The sequence below is a fragment of the Trichomycterus rosablanca genome, chromosome 14 (assembly GCF_030014385.1).
Source record: "Trichomycterus rosablanca isolate fTriRos1 chromosome 14, fTriRos1.hap1, whole genome shotgun sequence".
Taxonomy (NCBI): Eukaryota; Metazoa; Chordata; class Actinopteri; order Siluriformes; family Trichomycteridae; genus Trichomycterus; species Trichomycterus rosablanca.
In genome coordinates this window covers 33,404,846-33,416,513 of record NC_086001.1, presented here as the reverse complement: position 1 = coordinate 33,416,513, position 11,668 = coordinate 33,404,846, and the positions used below count along the sequence as shown (strand labels likewise).

Genomic DNA, 11,668 nt, shown 5'->3' with positions numbered 1-11,668 from the left:
TGTTAGCAATCTTCTTATAGCCCAGGCCATCTTTGTGGAGAGCAACAATTCTATTTCTCACATCCTCAGAGAGTTCTTTGCCATGAGGTGCCATGTTGAATATCCAGTGGCCAGTATGAGAGAATTGTACCCAAAACACCAAATTTAACAGCCCTGCTCCTCATTTACACCTGGGACCTTGACACATGACACCAGGGAGGGACAACGACACATTTGGGCACAATTTGGACATGTTCACTGTGGGGTGTACTCACTTATGTTGCCAGCTATTTAGACATTAATGGCTGTGTGTTGAGTTATTTTCAGAAGACAGTAAATCTACACTGCTATACATATATAAGCTGTACACAGACTACTCTAAATTATATCCAAGTTTCATGTCTATAGTGTTGTCCCATGAAAAGATATAATTATTATTATAGTTATTTTCTATGTATAGTATTCATATAGCTGTTATTTTGGTTCACTTTTGTAATTGGTCTTATTTATAATATCCTGATTATTATTATTATTAAACTTGGCCAGTGATAGCTCAGTGGTTAAGGTACTGGACTAGTAAACAGAAGGTTGCCGGTTCAAGCCCCGCCACCACCAAGTTGCCACTGTTGGGTCCCTGAGCAAGGCCCTTAACCCTCAATTGCTCATTGTGTAAGTCGCTTTGGATAAAAGCGTCTGCTAAATGCTGAAAATGTAAATGTATACTACTTGCTGCAATTATCTTAATAAAATACTTTCTACTGCACAATCTGTAGTTAATCTGTAGCATCTGTAGTTAATCTGTAGTATAAATGTACTATTTTATCTATGAGGATGTGAAAGGAGAAGAAAACGGTAAATAAATAGTATCGCAGTGTTTCGGGGGCTATTCCGGCCCAGTTATGGGAGAGTCGGCGGAGATCTGGCATCCGGATTTGGGCCAGTGTATTTGGCCCGATTCTGGGCAGTCATTCAAAAAGAGTCAGAGCCGACACGGGCTGCCGATGTTACCGGAGTGTTATTGCAAGGTTGTCTAAAGTTTTCAATAATTTAAAGGTTAGTACAAGGTTCCCTTAAGGTTTCAATAATTTTAAGGTTACGGGAACGTTAGGGGAACGTTCCCACAACTATAATGCACAACCAAATGGGTACGTTCTATTTCCGTAAAGAAAACTTTCCCGAGGAACCAAAATGATCCGTTCCCAGAACGTTCTGGTAACCAAAAACTAACGTTCCCGGAACGTTCTGGGAACCAAAAATTCTTAGCTGGGGAAACAGTTGCAGGATGAGACATACATAAAAAGTAGATGTGTGTGTATTATTTAAAATTACACTGAATGATAATTGATTACCTTCAAATAATTGTGCAGCATGTGTTCCTGATTTACATTCAGTTAACAAGTAAAGAAGGACCCACCGCGACCCTGGCCAGGTTCCATCTCTCTCTCTCTCTCTCTCTCTCTCTCTCTCCTTTAGTTCAGCAGAAGTGAAACTGATCTGATCCTGTTCTGTTCGAGTGTGGATCTGTTCCGTGTCTGTGTTTGTAGTTTTGTTGATAATTGAAGTTGATGAACGCAGGTGAGTTTATACATTTCCACACTTCTGTACATTACTGTGTATTGTTACTTTATGTAGTTCAGATTGTTGATTTGATTTAAACACACTTGTTTTGAACAGAACACTCACGAACTAAACCAGGAAGTCTTGGACATTCGCCAGACATTCGAGTTTCTTTCGGCTCGTGAAACTGCATCAGCTGATTCTGCAGTAAACAAGGAACAAACTACAATCAAATATGTTTAAAAGTTTTTTCTGTAAATGTTTATTTTCTGTTATTTTGTAAATGTGAGGTTAATCTGAGTTGAAACGCTAAGGAAGTGCTAAGGGAGCGTCTACAAAATGCATGAAGCCGAGGTGTAGTTATTACCCAGTGGCATGTACAGTACCATTCAATACAACTGTATAAAGTCCTACAGTATGGGTACAGTAACAATATATAGTGTCAACAATTCTAAAATCAATCATTTTAATATAATAAACGATGCAATAGTTACCTAGTGACATGTACCACCCACTACACTTACATTACAGAAACAAACCCTACATTTTTTTTTTATATAACCAAGGATTTAGTAGTTAACTAGTCACTTGTACTAGTTACTACAACCACATTATAAAAGTCCTACGGCATGGGTACAGGGTACATTAATAATAAAATATAGAAGATTAACAAAAATTAAGAAACACAAATTTTGATAAGATGAAGGTTGTAGTAGTTAACTAGTGTATTATACTGCTTACTACAACAACATTACACATTAAAAGTCCCACAGCATTTTTACAGTAGATAATCAAAAAGTTTAAAAATGAACAAAAATCTAGAAACGTAAACATGAACATAACGCTCACGAACTAAACCAGGAAGTCTGAGCTGCTGTAAATAACTTGCTGTGTTTACTGGTGTTTCTGTTTACGTGTAGAAAAATGGCTGAGTCCAAAATTTCAGTAACTCAGGACGAGTTCAGCTGTTCAGTCTGTCTGGAAACACTGAAGGATCCAGTAACTACACATTGTGGACACAGTTTCTGTATGGTGTGTATTAATAACTGCTGGGATCAGGAGGATGATAAGGGAACATACAGCTGTCCACAGTGTAGACAAACCTTTATTCCAAGACCTGTTGTGAGGAGAAACACAATTCTGGCTGGAGTTGTGGAGAAACTGAAGAAAACAGAACTTCAAGCTCCACATCCTGGTCACTGTTCTGCTAAACCTGAAGATGTGGATTGTGATTACTGTACAGAGAGAAAATCCAAAGCAGTAAAATCCTGTCTGGTGTGTTTGGCCTCTTTCTGTGAAACTCACCTTCAGCCTCATTATCGAATTCCTGTTTATAAGACTCACAAGCTGGTTAAAGCCTCCAGACGACTCCAGGATCAGATCTGCTCTCAGCATAATAAACTGCTGGAGGTTTACTGTCGTACTGATCAGCAGTGTATCTGCATGTTGTGTACCATGGATGATCATAAAGGACATGATACAATATCAGCTGCAGCAGAAAGAACTGAGAAACAGGTAAAATATTATACAGCTCTCTTTAACAAGTAACAACTCATTAGCATTTACACTGATGTTGTTTATGTGGTGCTCGTACACAATACAAGTAAATTCTGAATTGTTATTCTGTGTAGAAGCAACTGCTGGAGATACAGAGAAAATTCCAGGAGAAAATCCAGAACAGAGAGAAGGAACTTTGTGAGCTAATAAATGCTGTGTAGTCTCACAAGGTAAGTTTTATAAACAAAAAGCTCTCAGGATCAGTCCGACTCTCCTTCATTAAACCAATCTCTATTAAAAATGAGATATTTTATATCTCAGGTAACTTTGCAAGTGATGGAGCATTTTTGTTCATGAATTTAAAAGAAATCTTTTAATTCTGCCTGGATAGTTGGTGATTAATGCTGTACAGCAATTCTGAGGTTGTGCTAATAATTATAAGGTTGATAAGATCAGATTGGGGCTTTGACAGAGCCATCCAAAAAGATTATTGATTGTTGCTTTGGATGAAGATGCTTGAACATAAATGACTGTATAAGATTTCTGGTAAAGACTTGAGAAGATCACTACATTGAATTTCCCAGTCCTGGCCAGGCTGCTGTTTCCTGATACTCAAAACAATTTCTGTAACACCATGCTACCACCAGCACATTTTACAGTATATATGGTGCTTTTAGGTTTCATTAGATTTAATCCGCACATATAATTTTAAATTAGGGACATACAGGAGCAGGTGTGTTGTATTGAAAATCTGTGAGGAAATATAACATGCTGATAAATGCAGTAAATATAAAGTGATGATGAACACTGAAGAAGTGCTGGAGTTTGAAAGTTTCCTTTTTCTGAATCCTCTAACAGTGTTCTGCACAGACAGCAGTGAAGAACATTGAGAGGATCTGTACTGAACTAATCAACTCAATTAACAGAAGATGCTCTGAGCTAAAAGATCTGATCAGAGATCGAAAGACAGCAGAAGTAAATCAAGCTGAAAAAGTCCTGAAAGTCCAGTTGGAGCAGCAGATTGTAGAGCTGAAGAGGAAAGATGCTGAACTGGAACAGCTTTCACACACAGAGGATCCCGTCCATTTCCTCCAGGTAACAGCACTAATAATAATTATATTATTGCTGCACCAGTCCAAGTAATAAAATATGTTCAGAATGTTAAAAAACTTGATGACAGTAACATCAAAAAGATAAGAAATAGTATTTTGTGACTTGTAAACATCTGCTGGTTTTAGAAACACGTGATGCAGACAATAAAAGATTGGGTTCAATATTTAGGTAATGGTGGCCTCTAGTGGACAGGTAGTGAAATAACAGGGCTGGTGTTGCTTGATGAAGAATGTTGTGTTTAAACTGTAGGATTATTTAATAATGCATTTTAGAGTCGTTGCTCATAAAAACTGGTCTGTACCTGAATGCTTCTTTTATACCCAAACACAGCTGGATTATCTGTTTAAGATGTTTTTGGAACATTTTACAATCTTCACAGTAGTCTAAATTTGTCCCTGTACCGACTATTTTCAACAGTTTTACAGAAACAAGTTTATTAGTTTATTAGTTTAATCTAATTCTGTGAACATTATCTGTCTGGATGTAGAATTTTCAGTCTCTCTCGGCTCCTGCTGGATCTGCAGAATCAGCCGCCATCACAATCAGTCCTTTCCTCTCATTTGATGATGTTACAAAGTCTGTATCTCAGCTGAGAGAGAAAGTAGAAGAATTCTGGAAAGAGCAGTGTGAGAAGATACCAGATGAAGGTGAGTGAAGGATCATCATTCATTTACTTATTAACCCAGTACTGGTCATGGTCACAGTGAGTCCAGGGTTGAATGAAATACACTCACACTTGGTCAGTAACTTAGAATTAAGGTCACTTTAGACAAACACTAGGAGAACATGCCAAACTTCTTACTGGCGGTACCTGCGACAATTTCTGGTGCAAATATGTATTTACTGTGATAAGTGATTGTACTGTTACTCTTTCTGCAGTGAAGAAAGTCCGGATTACTTCACCTCCTGAACCTGAAATCAGAGAAGATTTTCTACAATGTAAGTTTCTCACAAGCACACAAACATACACAGTGCAGTGAAAAAGTATTTACACCCCCCAGTTATCTGTATTTTTACATATTTGTCACACGTTACTAGTTCAGATGCTACAGCAGCTCAGTCTGGTTTAAGTCTAAATCTGATTAAGTCCAAAATCTAAACTTTATTTCCTCAGATTTATTTTAACAAAGATCTGCTCTTGTTATTTGGAATTGTTGTGTTTTTGTTTTACACGAGTGTTTAATCTTTAAATCATGAACTGATGACCAAACGTTCTTCTTTAATCCTGAAACACCATTACACAACCACCACCATGACTGACTGTTAGTAAGATGTTTTTATTGTAAAATGCTGTTTTAGCTTCATTGCAAGTATAAGAATTCTGACTCATCAGTTCACAGAATATCATCACCAAAAAGCTTGAGGGTCATTAAGGTTCTTATATTGGTAAATGAGAGGCGAGGCTTTATGTTCCTCTTAGTTAACAGTGATTTTACCTTGTGACTCTCTCATGGATTTTATTTGTGCTCAGTCTTCTTCTAATACTGGAATCATTAAATCAGATCTAAATTGAGGTCAGCAGGTCCTGCGGTTTCCTAAATGTTTGTTTGGGTTCTTGTATGTTTTCCTTGATGAGACATTGATGAGCTCCTGAAGCAATCTTAACTGTTCCAAGTGTCATTTAGAGATCATGGCTCTTACTGTGGTTCGCTAAAGTACTAAAATCTTAGGATTGACTTTGTAACTTTTTCCAGACTGATATACAGGGTGGGCCATTTATATGGATACACCTAAATAAAATGGGAATGGTTGGTGATATTAACTTCCTGTTTGTGGCACATTAGTATATGGGAGGGGGAAAACTTTTCAAGATGGGTGGTGACCATGGTGGCCATTTTGAAGTCGGCCATTTTGTATCCAACTTTAGTTTTTTCAATGGGAAGAGGGTCATGTGACACATCAAACTTATTGAGAATTTCACAAGAAAAACAATGGTTTTCTCAAATTTCAATCTCTCTCTTCATTGGTTGTTGTATAAATGACAGTTTAGTGAGCGAATAACCAATGTAAGCTTTTTACCGGGAAAGCCGAGAGAATAAATGATCTACAATAGTTTTTATAAGGTGGGTATGGATTTATATATTCTGGAAACATACAAGATGGTCTTATATAAAGTGGATTATATATTTAATGGAACAACACATGGATATAGATCGGTAAGCAGATAAGTGGTTATGATTTTCTGCTGTTGTGTGATTGATCTGGGTCGCGGTTCTGCTGTTTACGGTACGCTTTCATTTTGCAACGATAGCAAAGCATTATGAAATATTGTGATTTTTGAAGTAAAACAGACAGCATAAATGTGATTGTAAGATTCTGCTGGTTTGTTTTTGATCATGTTCCTACGACGGTGTTGGATATGACGCTTAACACATGGACTCAACTTCTTTGGTCGACCCTGGCGAAGCCTGTTCCGAGTGGAACCTGTCCTGGAAAACCGCTGTATGACCTTGGCCACCATGCTGTAGCTCAGTTTCAGGGTGTTAGCAATCTTCTTATAGCCCAGGCCATCTTTGTGGAGAGCAACAATTCTATTTCTCACATCCTCAGAGAGTTCTTTGCCATGAGGTGCCATGTTGAATATCCAGGGGCCAGTATGAAAGAATTGTACCCAAAACACCAAATTTAACAGCCCTGCTCCCCATTCACACCTGGGACCTTGACACATGACACCAGGGAGGGACAACGACACACTTTGGCACAATGTGGACATGTTCACTGTGAGGTGTACTCACTTATGTTGCAGATATTTAGACATTAATGGCTGTGTGTTGAGTTATTTTCAGAAGACAGTAAATCTACACTGCTATATCAGTTGTACACTGACTACTCTAAGTTATAACCAAGTTTCATTTCTATAGTTTTGTCCCATGAAAAGATATAATCAAATATTTGCAAAAATGTGAGGGGCATACTCACTTTTGTGAGATACTGTATGTGTGTATGTGTAGTGTCTGTGTGATTGCGCAGTGTTTGTGTAATGTGTGTTTGAGTAGTATCTGTGTGTATATGTAGTGTTTGTGCAGTGTTTGTGTAATGTTTGTGTGTGATTGTGTAGTGATTGTGTAGTGTTTGTGTGTATGCGTAGGGTTTGTATGTGTTTGTGTAATGTTTGTGTGTGTAGTGTTTGTGTGTATGCGTAGGGTTTGTATGTGATTATTTAATGATTGTGTGATTGTGTCTGTGTTTGTGTAATGTATGTGTGTATGTGTAGTATCTGTGTGATTGTGCAGTGTTTGTGTAATGTTTGTGTTTGAGTTGTATTTGTGTGTATGTGTAGTGTCTGTGTGTATTTGTGTAGAGTTTGTGTGTTAGTGTAGGGTTTGTGTGTATGCGTAGGGTTTGTATGTGATTATTTAATGATTGTGTGATTGTGTCTGTGTTTGTGTGTGTTTGTGTAATGTATGTGTGTATGTGTAGTATCTGTGTGATTGTGCAGTGTTTGTGTAATGTTTGTGTTTGAGTTGTATTTGTGTGTATGTGTAGTGTCTGTGTGTATTTGTGTAGTGTTTGTGTGTTAGTGTAGGGTTTGTGTGTGTTTGTGTAATGTATGTTTGTGTGGTGAAGTCAAGATTCAAGAGTTTTACTGTCATGTGCACAGAAGAACCAGCAGTTACACTGTACAATGAAATTCTTACTTTGTTCATCCTCCAAACATCAATAAGTATTGTACATAAAACAAAATTAAACTAACACAATAAAAAAAATATTTAAATTTAAACTATAAAAAAAAACGTTTTATATACAAAGTAATAAAAATAGAAATAAACTAAGGCAGTTCTGATAAATGTCCTGTAGTGCAGGGAAGGACGTTCCAGAAATTCTTTGTGCAGTTTTTATTACACGCTGGAGTGCCTTCCTGTCCTCTGCAGTGCAGTTTCCGTACCAGACTGTGATGGAGCTGGTAAGGACACTTTCCACTCTACATTTGTAGAAGTTGCTGAGAATTTTGGTTGACATGCCAAATTTTTTTAGTCTTCTTAAGAAGTACAGTCTCTGTTGTGACTTTTTGATGATGTGGTGTGTGTTGCAGGACCAGGTGAGATCCTCACTGATGTGCACACCCAGGAATTTGAAGGTTTTCACCTTCTCCACTACTGTTCCACCTATATACAGTGGTGTATGCTGTTCTCCTCTCCTCCTGGGGTCCACAATCAGTTCCTTTGTCTTGTTGATATTTAATGAAAGATTGTTGTTCTGACACCAGCCCACAAGATCTGCTACCTCCTTCCTGTACGCCGTCTCATCCTCCCCAGTAATAAGACCAATGACGGTGGTGTCATCAGCAAACTTAATAATACTGGTGGTGTTATAAGAGGCCACACAGTTATGTGTGAAGAGCGAGTACAGAAGAGGGCTCAGCACGCAGCCTTGAGGTGTCCCAATGTTTATGGTCTTTGTGCTGGATGTTCGCGTGCCAATCCTGACTGACTGAGATCGGTCAGATAGAAAATCTAGTATCCAGTTACAGCACAGCAGTCTCTGATCTCACGTTGTGTTGTTATCCTGGTTCTCAGCTCATCCAGCTTGTTTTCGAGGGAGCGAACGTTAGCCAGCAACAGGCTAGGTAGCGGTGGTCGTGTAGCCCTAGCCTTTAGCCTAGCATGAAGCCCACCTCTCCTGCCACGCTTCCGTTTTGGCCGCTCTGTTCGCCGTCTACGTCGCTCATCCAATACCGGTGCTGCTGGGCCATGCTGCTCGAATTTGGGTTTGTGTAATGTATGTGTGTGTTTGTGTAGTGTTTGTGTGATTGTGTAGTGTTTGTGTGTATGCTTATGGTTTGTATGTGTTTGTGTAGTGTTTGGGTAATGTATGTGTGTGTTTGTGTAGTGTTTGTGTGTATGTGTAAGGTTTGTGTGTGTTTGTGTAGTGTTTGGGTAATGTATGTGTGTGTTTGTGTAGTGTTTGTGTGTATGTGTATGGTTTGTATGTGTTTGTGTAATGTATGTGTGTGTTTGTGTGATTGTGAAGTGTTTGTGTGATTGTGTAGGGTTTCTATGTGATTGTGTAGTGTTTGTGTGATTGTGTAGTGTTTGTGTAATGTGTGTGTGATTGTGTAGTGTTTGTGTGATTGCGTAAGGTTTCTATGTGATTGTGTAGTGTTTGTGTGATTGTGTAGGGTTTGTATGCATTTTTGTTCTGTTTGTGTAATGTGTTTTTTTGTAGTATTTGTGTATATGTGTAGTTTCTGTGTGTATTTGTGCATTGTGTGTGTAATGTGTGTGTTTGTGTAGTGTTTGTGTAATGTATGTGTGAGTTTATGTGATTGTGTTTTTGTGTAATGTATGTGTGTTTGTGTATTGTTTGTGTGTATGCAAATGGTTTGTGTGTGATTGTGTAGTGTTTGTGTGGATGTGTAGTGTCTGTGTGATTGTGCAGTGTTTGTTTAATGTGTGTGTTTGTGTTGTATTTGTGTGTATGCGTAGGGTTTGTATGTGATTGTGTAGTTTGTGTAATATATGTGTGTGTGTGTGTAATGTATGTGTGTGTTTGTGTACTGTTTGTGTAATGTATGTTTGTGTTTCTTGTCATGTGTAGGGTTTGTGTGTGATTGTGTAGTGTTTGTGTAATGTATGTGTGTGTTTCTTGTCATGTGTAGGGTTTGTGTGTGATTGTGTAGTGTTTTTGTAATGTATGTGTGTTTGTGTAGTGTTTGTGTGATTATGTAGGGTTTGTGTAATGTATGTGTGTGATTGTGGACTGATTGTGTAGTGTTTGTGTGATTGTGTAGTGTTTGTGTGATTGTGTAGTGTTTGTGTGATTGTGTGTATGTGTAGGGTTTGTGTGTTTGTGATGTATGTGTGTGTTTGTGTAGTGTTTGTGTAATGTATGTGTGTATCTGTGTAGTTTTGTGTTATTGTGTAGTGTTTGTGTGTATGTGTAAAATGTGTGTGTGTTTGTGTGATTGTGTAGGGTTTGTGTAGTGTGTGTGTAATGTATATGTGTGTGATTGTGTAGTATCTGTGTGATTGTGTAGTGTTTGTGTGTAAGTGAGTTTGTGTGATTGTGTATTATTTGTATAATGTATGTGTTTGTGTGTATGTGTGAGTTTGTGTTTGTGTCTGTGTGTATGCATGTGATTGTGTCTGTGTGTATGCTTAGGGTTTGTGTGTGATTGTGTAGTGTTTGATTGTGTAGGGTTTGTGTGATTGTGTAGGGTTTGTGTGATTGTGTAGGGTTTGTATGATTGTGTAGGGTTTGTTTGATTGTGTAGTGTTTGTGTGACTGTGTAGGGTTTGTGTGATTGTGTAGGGTTTGTTTGATTGTGTAGGGTTTGTGTGATTGTGTAGTGTTTGTGTGATGGTGTAGGGTTTATTTGATTGTGTAGGGTTTGTGTGATGGTGTAGGGTTTATTTGATTGTGTAGAGTTTGTGTGATGGTGTAGGGTTTATTTGATTGTGTAGGGTTTGATTGTGTAGGGTTTGTGTGATTGTGTAATGTTTGCTTGATTGTGTAGTATTTGATTGTGTAGGGTTTGTGTGATTGTGTAGGGTTTGTGTGATTGTGTAGTGTTTGATTGTGTAGGGTTTGTGTGATTGTGTTGGGTTTGTGTGATTGTGTAGTGTTTGATTGTGTAATATTTGATTGTGTAGGGTTTGTTTGATTGTGTAGGGTTTGTGTGATTGTGTAGGGTTTGTTTGATGGTGTAGGGTTTGTGTGATTGTGTAGGGTTTGTTTGATTGTGTAGGGTTTGTGTGATTGTGTAGGGTTTGTTTGATTGTGTAGGGTTTGTGTGATGGTGTAGGGTTTATTTGATTGTGTAGTGTTTGTGTGATGGTGTAGGGTTTATTTGATTGTGTAGGGATTGTGTGATGGTGTAGGGTTTGTGTGATTGTAGTGTTTGTGTAGGGTTTGTTCGATTGTGTAGGGTTTGATTTTGTAGGGTTTGTGTGATTGTGTAGTGTTTGCTTGATTGTGTAGTGTTTGATTGTGTAGGGTTTGTGTGATTGTGTAGGGTTTGTTTGATGGTGTAAGGTTTGTGTGATTGTGTAGTATTTGATTGTGTAGGGTTTTTGTGATTGTGTAGGGTTTGTGAGATTGTGTAGTTTTTGATTGTGTAGTGTTTGATTGTGTAGGGTTTGTGTGATTGTGTAGGGTTTGTGTGATTGTGTAGTGTTTGATTGTGTAGGGTTTGTGTGATTGTGTTGGGTTTGTGTGATTGTGTAGTGTTTGATTGTGTAATATTTGATTGTGTAGGGTTTGTTTGATTGTGTAGGGTTTGTGTGATTGTGTAGGGTTTGTTTGATGGTGTAGGGTTTGTGTGATTGTGTAGGGTTTGTTTGATTGTGTAGGGTTTGTGTGATTGTGTAGGGTTTGTTTGATTGTGTAGGGTTTGTGTGATTGTGTAGGGTTTGTGTGATTGTGTAGTGTTTGATTGTGTAGGGTTTGTGTGATTGTGTAGGGTTTGTTTGATTGTGTAGGGTTTGTGTGAGTATGTAGGGTTTGTGTGATTGTGTAGGGTTTGTGTTATTGTGTAGGGTTTGTGTGATGGTGTAGGGTTTATTTGATTGTGTAGTGTTTG

General features: G+C 38.1%; 1 pseudogene; it reads left to right on the top strand.

Moving 5' to 3' along the window:
• Positions 1-1,669: 1,669 nt before the first annotated feature.
• The window catches only part of LOC134326480 (E3 ubiquitin/ISG15 ligase TRIM25-like), a 514,462-nt pseudogene continuing 504,463 nt past the window's right edge, over positions 1,670-11,668 (top strand).